This window comes from Diaphorina citri, unplaced genomic scaffold (genome assembly GCF_000475195.1).
Source record: "Diaphorina citri unplaced genomic scaffold, Diaci psyllid genome assembly version 1.1 scaffold2317, whole genome shotgun sequence".
In the NCBI taxonomy this organism is placed as follows: domain Eukaryota; kingdom Metazoa; phylum Arthropoda; class Insecta; order Hemiptera; family Psyllidae; genus Diaphorina; species Diaphorina citri.
This window is the reverse complement of record NW_007379741.1, coordinates 27967-36466: the sequence shown is the minus strand read 5'-3', so window position 1 is coordinate 36466 and position 8500 is coordinate 27967.

Below are 8500 nucleotides of genomic sequence, written 5' to 3'. Positions count from 1 at the left end.
TCTGACTTTCTTCTATCGTCCTATCTTACTTCTTTACTACTTTGTTTTTAAGTTCTACATTTTTTTATTTCTTTTTCTTCTCCTTTCCCCTTCTTCTTTTTCTTCTTCTTCTCCTCCTTTCTCTCTTCTTTTCGCTTTGGATTTCTTTTGATAACGAAAACCCTCAGTGTTTCTGTTCTCTTGATGACGGCAAATCCAACACGACATTTAAAGTGTGACAAAGAAAACTCACCAAGAAGAGAAGAATAAGAAGAAAAGAAGAAAAAAAAAACAGTGGTGGATTTCGAATGTATCAGGCGCTGGGGTTTCTGTTATACCTGGCTTTTTTTCTTCCTCCTCCTCCTCCTCTTCTTCTTCTTCTTCCTTCTATTGTTAGATTATGTACCTATACATTTTCAGATCTCAACATGTTTTCAGACCTCTTGTTGAAGCACTACATGGAGAAAAAAAAAAGATCTCGATTCTCAAATTCGCTGATGGGAGAAAGGCATTCTAGGTGCTGTTTTTGTTTGCCTTGTCTTCGGCAACTTCAGGCCATTTGTCAAACATTTTTTACTGAATGAACAAGCTGTTCTCATTATAATACACATAATACCCACGTACAATGTACATAGATTATACAATAATAGTCATACCTTGGAATCACAACAGTAATATGACCCCATTTTGATATTCTTTAATTCTCGGGTACACACTGCATGACTACCACACATTATCTTTTTTTCTGAGTGGATTTTCTTGTTGATTTCGGTGGAGCTTGTTTTGTTTTCCCATTCTAATTTTGCTCCGTTTCCGTTTTTGCAAATCAAAAGTTATGCGAGTTTTATGATTCATGTGTGCAGCGTGCATATTCACAAGCTTTATAAACGGTGCATCTCTTTATAAAGCTATGCGGAATACCTAGCATGAGAAATTTTATGGTACAGGATAGTGACAGTAGTAAGCGCCATGGGTGCATCTCTATTAACTTATTTGAAACATAATTATAATAATTATGCATGTAATTGTAAATAGTGTAAATGCATAAGTGTAAACTTATTTTTAGGTATTTTATCTCTAGAAATAATAATTGTGGCCCGCGAAGTTTTTTGGGATTTGTACAAACCTACCTAAATGTTTACATGAAAAAAAAAAAAAAAAAAATGTTGTGATACTTAGGCAAAAAATCTTCGAATATATTCTAATAAAAAATTCCTCATGTTTGAAATTTTCCTAGCGTGAGGGATTTCTTATCTCCTGGTTGTGTGATCTGTGACAAGTTTGAAACTTGTTTCCCCTCCACTACTTTCGAACCTCCTTGATTTCATTCCGGATCGAAAATTTCGGTTGTTCTTGAGAGGCTGAGTGGGTCCCTTAAACACTAAGTCATGAAAGTAGAACAGTTTGCATGCGAAAAAAGGTCTGACTCCGCTGGGCATTGAACCCGGCTCTGCCGCGTGCAAGACCAGTGTAGTTATCATTGAGGACATTGAGTCATGGAAACTGACCCCGTTTAGCGTTCAGCACACATTGACGTCTTTTTTTATATCAGTACTTTTTTGTGGAGGGTAACTCTTGACGTTAATTTTTTAACACGAAGTGTTTTTTTGGGGTTCTTGTAACAACATTAAAACTACCTACCTGCAGAAGAAATAACAGAAAATGTTCCTGCTAGAGCCTATTCCAAAGGTAGAAATGAGAGACTTTCCTTTTCTGTGAAATTGTAAATGAAGAATTTTGCATTGTTAGAACGGGAAAATCAAAAATAACTTGAGTATGAATGAACCTACCATAAAGGTACATTGACATAGTAGGAAACTATATGACTACATGTCGTTGTAGTTTGTACCTACCTTTGTAGGTTACACATCTTCACTTTCGGGACGATAAGACCTTAGCATTTACAGTTCCCTCTATGAAACCTTTTCGAGGAAAAGAAAAAAAGTCTTAGAAGTCTGCGAACTCAGGACCCTATGTTTCACTCCTAGTAGCTTGAGGACCCTGTGTTCCAGTCCCACTGGCTCGAGAAGTGACTCTAACACAATTATCTTTGTATGGGGAGAAGCTAGAAAGATCTTATATTGGGGAAAGATAGTAAGAACTAAGATGAATGAGTAGGAGGAGAAGAGAGAAGGGAGGAGGGGAAGAGAGAAGGACTCCTAGTAGCTTGAGGACCCTGTGTTCCAGTCCCACTGGCTCGAGAAGTGACTCTAACACAATTATCTTTGTAGGGGGAGAAGATAGAAAGATCTTATATTGGGGAAAGAATTGGATAGTAAGAACTAAGATGAATGAGATCTAACACAATTATCTTTGTAGGGGGAGAAGATAGAAAGATCTTATATTGGGGAAAGAATTGGATAGTAAGAACTAAGATGAATGAGAGGGAGGAGAAGAGAGAAGGGAGGAGGGGAAGAGAGAAGGGGTGAGAAGGGAAAACAGATGGGATAGAGAGTAGAAGGAAATGGAGGGAGAGAGAAGGGGTGAGAAGGTAAGATAGAGGGGAGAGAGAAGAGAAAGAAAGGGAAGAGGAGAGAGTAGGAGGAGGAAGAAGGAGAAGATCAAGAGAGAGTGATGGGTGAGAGGCAAGGGAGAGGGGGAGGGGAAGAGAGAAGGGAAGATAAAGTAAATAGAGAGAGAGAGAGGGGAGAGAGAGGAGGAAGAAGGGGGTAGAGAAAAGTTAAGAGAGGGAGAAAAAAAAGAGAAGTGGGAAGTAAGAGGGGAGGAAGTAGAAGAAGTAGAAAGAGAGGTAGGAGGGAGAGGAGAGAGATAGGTATAAAGAAAAGGAGAGAGAGAGAGAGGTGGGAAAGAGAGAGAGAAGAAGGTAATAGAGAGGGAAAGAGAGAGAAGAGGAGGTAATAGAGAGGGAAAGAGAGAGGGAAATGGGTGGGTTTCTTTGAAGATTGAATTATTCTGTTCTGGCTTTTTGCTCAGATGTACCATCATACAGCATGTAACGAAAGTTCTCATGAATACAGGGTGTTCACAATCCAAGAAGAAGAAGAAGAACTGAATTCAATATTATCTCTCAGTAGGTACCTACCTATTACCTATGCATTATTTTTTTATTATTATTATTTTTTTTTTCGAAAGATACCTACTTTTTCATTTATTGATTAATTCTCATATGTAGGTACAATTTATGATACATAGAAAAATAAATATTTTCGATGACACATAATAGGTAGGTATTTTCGATGACACATAATAGGTTGTTTTTATAAATTAGTCAACAGCCCTTCTTTATATTAACATTTGTAGGTAATGTAGTTTTTTTTACATATAGAGGTATCTTATCTGCTTTAATTTAGTCATAGTTATAATTATCTTGATTGTTCTATTCTGATAACCTGTTCAGCATTGTATTTCTGGTTTTTTGTATGACTTTGTACTATGCTGAATTTTTCGAGAGGTCTACAGTTCACAGAATTTCTAGAGAGGTTCAAGGAATTTGTCTTTGTCACCCAGTAGATAATTACAGATGAAGAATTCACCGTAATGATAACATCGTGGTGAATCAAAAAAGACTTAAAACGTGGAGGCGTCACCATTTACCTTTGAGATAGAGAGAGAGAGAAAGCAGAGAGGGGGATAAAAAAAAGGAGGGGATAGAGAGGAAAAAAGGGAGAGAGAGATAGGAGAGAGAGAGAGAAAGATAGAGAGACGGATGAAGAGAGAGAAAGAGGACAGAAAAGGAGAGAGAGACACACACACAGAGCGACGAAAAAGTTGAAAGAGAGAACCCAAGAGAAAGAGGAGAGAGACAGAGGGATACAAAGTAGGAAAGAAAAAGAGAAATAAACAGAAATAGTGAGAAAAGAAGAAAGACAGAGGGAAAAAGAAAGAGAGAGATCAGGGAAAGAGAGGAAAGGAAGGAGAAAGGATCGTAGGGTAAGTCAGGGGTAAGTTAATTTCCTAGTAACCTTATATTACTAATACTAGTCCTTCTGTGTGTTACCTCAAGCATGATATTGTCTGTGGGAATCGAAATTCAAACCAGACAAGGAATAACAAATAAGGTAAAGAAAAAGGAAATGATGAATGAAGAGCGAATGAAGATACCGGTAAATTTATTCCTGTAATGATTACTTTAAGACGTTGGCTGAGCAGGCTGAGAAACTTTTTTTTTTTTCGACGACACCGAAGCGAATACAATAGTCCGTCCCTTATACCTTTTTATTACTATTGTAATAATAAAGGAAGGACGGACTAAAAAACGACGGGGATTTGATCCGTAGCTCGCAGACCACAAAATGAAATGATTGATGAGGATTGACCTTTGAAGAAAAAAATTTATGTTATTTTCAACAGATTCTTCTTCTTCTTCTTCTGCTTCATCTTCTTTTCCTTCTTCTTCCTCTTCTTCTTCTTCTTCTTCTTCTTCTTCTTCTTCTTCTTCTTCTTAGGGATTGTTGGGGAAGTTTGTATTAGCTTAGGGATTATTGTATTTATTTATTTTTCTATTGTTGAAAATACATTAAATTTGTTCAATTCAATTCAATTGAGTACTTCTTCTTCTTCTTCTTCTTCTTCTTCTTCTTCTTCTTCTTCTTCTTCTTCTTCTTCTTCTTCTTCTTCTTCTTCTTGTACTTCTTCTTCTTCTTCTTCTTCTTCTTCTTCTTCTTCTTCTTCTTCTTCTTCTTCTTCTTCTTCTTCTTCTTCTTCTTAGGGATTAATCAAAGAACAACTTATTGAAGAAAACCAAGACTAAAAGAGAATAAATTGAGAAAATAATTTGACAATGAAGAAGAAGAAACATCCCGAAGAAGTTTGTATTAGCTTAGGGATTATTGTATTTATTTATTTTTCTATTGTTGAAAATACATTAAATTTGTTCAATTCAATTCAATTCAATTCAATTCAATTCAACCAAAATAAATACGAACATTATTACAATACAGGGTGTCCATTAACCAGGAGGTGCTTAATTATCATACAGGGTGTTCTTCAAATAAATGCTACCCGGCTGAAGGCCCTTTTGAAATGAATAAAAAAAAACGGCGGGGATTTGATCCGTAGCTCGCAGACCACAAAATGAAATGATTGATGAGAATTGACCTTTGAAGAAAAAATGTATGTTATTTTCAACAGATTCTTCTTCTTCTTCTTCTTCTTCTTCTTCTTCTTCTTCTTCTTCTTCTGCTTCATCTTCTTTTCCTTCTTCTTCCTCTTCTTATGCTTCCTCCTCCGCCTCCCCTTTTTGTAAAAATTACTTATTCTGATTGTAGTTTTTGAGATGTAGGTACCTACCTACTTGTACTTGTGTAAGAAAGATTAAAGTGAGTTTTTTTTTTAGTAGTGTTGAGTCTTACATAATGAAGCAGCACTTAATTAGTGTAGCATCTACTCTAATCTGCATTGTATTATGCATGTATGTAGGTACCTACCTACTTGTACTTGTGTAAGAAAGATTAAAGTGGGTTTTTTTTATAAATTCCTTGTTAGTTACTGTTACATGCTAGTTACTTTTAGTAGTGTTGAGTGTTACATAATGAAGCAGCACTTAATTAGTGTAGCATCTACTCTAATCTGCATTGTATTATGCATGTAGCATGTACAGAGCCCTCCACACTTTCTACAACCAGGGTGCTGTAAGCATTTATAAAGGTACAGAGGCGTGCTTATTTGAACTGGGCCTGACGCATTAGACCCATGTGGTCTGTGTCGTAGTATACCTTAATGCCCTATGCCCATCCCGTACTAAGTCACTCATCATCTTATGGGTGATTGGTATTCGTATAAGTCAGGCTTGTCCAACCCGCGGCCCGCGGGGCGGCCCGCGAAGGTCCGCCTAAAAAAATGAACGAAAATGAGAAAGAACAGTAAATATACTAAATAAAATAATTAATGCATGAAAATAAAATTATATTATAATTACATTACACCAGGCCATCCCCCCCCTTCCCCGTGGGTTGAGTTTTTGCGGCCCGCCAACTCTCTACCTTGGTCTCTTGCGGCCCTCGGGTGCCCTAAGGTTGGACAACCCTGGTATAAGTAAGGCCATCGGCTTTTTAAGTCCTATGTCACTTGTCACTGCGACCTTGTTAGATTTATTATGACATCCCACTTATGGTGAAATCCCACTTACATATGGGTGAAAATGATAAGATAGGTACACAATTCCCATTTAAGTCAATACCGGAACAGCATTACCTTTTGAAATATTTGAAATTGAAATAAGTTTAAATTAGAAACACACTACTATCACGTCACGTCACATGAAGTCATAGGGAGTCAGAAAGATGCAGGTCAAAGTTTTCCCATAATATTGTCACGTAAGATTTACCTTTCGAAATATTTGAAATTGAAATAAGTTTAAATTAGAAACACACTACTATCACGTCACGTCACATGAAGTCATAGGGAGTCAAAAAGATGCAGTTCAAAGTTTTCCCATAATATTGTCACGTAAGACGTGACGTTATGGTAGTGTGACTGTCCTGAACGAAATTACATACAATATTATGGGAAAACTTATTTCTGACTCCCCGTGAATTCACGTGACGTGATCTGATGGTAGTGTGTTTCTACCTTAAGAGTGCAAATGCTCTCTCTCTCTCTCTCTCTCTCTCTCTCTCTCTCTCTCTCTCTCTCTCTCTCTCTCTCTCTCTCTCTCTTTCTCCCTGTATTTGTATTTCTCTCTCTCCTCCTCGTCCTCCTTCTTCTTCTTCCTTTTCTTCTCCTCTCTTCTTCTATCTACCTACCTAAGCAGTTATAAAAGGTCCCATTGGGGCCACCCCCACACAAGGAATTTTGTAACCGCTTTTATTAAGTCATTTATAAATAATAATGATAATATTAAAAAGGAGAAGATTAAATTGTTAGCGTCAGCAATTCAGCAATTGAAGAGGCGACAACCAACGACTCATTGGTAATTCGGTATTCTATGGAGAGTTTCAGTTTAGGATAAAAGGAGCCTGAATTTCATTGGATCCAACTCTGACATAAAATAACCTCTACTGCTCTCTTCAAATAAGTAAATGACTGGAAAGACAGTATAATAATGTTAGATGTGGGAAGAAAACCGTTCTGTTATCCTTCCGCTACTTTAATCGAATAACGACCAGTGGCGGCATTACAAGTCAAAAGAAACGAGCGATGATAAATATGATGATTAGGTAAATGAAAAAACTTGTGATACTTTAACACCCACAAAGTTGTGAAAAAGCTCTCTGCTTTACCCCAAAGATTCATCATTTATTTAGGTAGATTTTTTTTATCAACCTGAGATTCCCCTTTCTAGAGAAACAGCAAAGGTTGAGTGCGAAAGCGAAGGGTAATTCATTGGTAATTTTTTTGTTACCAAAAGCAAAATTTGGTTTTGGTCATTTGATATCCGTCCGAAAGCAAACTACCCTAGGGCTGATTGAGAGGCTGACGAAGGACGGCAACCCGACAAAGGTCTATCCACAATCAATGTTTGGTTTAAGTTAACCCACACCTCCAAATGAGTCCATTCGGTTCTAATCGAAATTATTCGGGACATAAGGTAGCCTCATTTCTAAACATCTGAATAAAATTTTAATCCAGATAATTAGATTGCGGAATTCGCAGATTGATCTCTTGTGAGTTTACCCTAAACTGAGATTATCGTTTCAGCCATGAGTTATTTAACAATCATTTCCAAGATGTGATTTTGTTTTAAATTTTGTGGATTCAATTTAATTTTAAATATGGATTTATTTGTTGACAGTCCAATTCGAACCTAGGACCTCGAGCTTCGAACCTGGTCGTACATTATCCTGGGAAAAGGGACTTTTCAGTCCTATCCCAGCAGGATAAACAAGGTAAGTCTATTTGGTTGTGGGGTCTAGCTTTTACTCTATATTTTTTTAGTTTTTCTGTATGTTTAGCTTTCAAACGGTTTGTCCGATTTTGCTGAAATTTGACAAATAATATGATGTTCAACACATGACAGAAATCTTCATATTCAATTTTTGATCCAACGGGACCTTTAAGGAAGCCAATTCGAACCTAGGACCTCGAGCTCCGTACATTACCCAGGTAAGTCTATTTGGTTGTGAGGTCTAGCTTTTACTCTTTTTTTAGTTTTTCTGTATGTTTAGCTTTCAAACGGTTTGTCCGATTTTGCTGAAATTTGACAAATAATATGTTCAACACATGACAGAAATCTTCATATTCAATTTTTGATCCAACGGGACTTTTAAGGAAGAACCTAGGACCTCGAGCTCCGTACATTACCCAGGTAAGTCTATTTGGTTGTGAGGTCTAGCTTTTACTCTATATTTTTTTAGTTTTTCTGTATGTTTAGCTTTCAAACGGTTTCTCCGATTTTGCTGAAATTTGGCAAATAATATGTTCAACACATGACAGAAATCTTCATATTCAATTTTTGATCCAACGGGACCTTTAAGGAAGCCCTTAGTGGCCCCCTTTTGTGAGTTCTAGAGCTAACTCAATCACTAATTAACGGTGGAAAGCTTTCCTGATGGGGACCTTTCCTGTCTTCCAGAAGGCAGTAAAAGGGTGATCACATTCCTGCCGGCTATGTTTTCTTTAG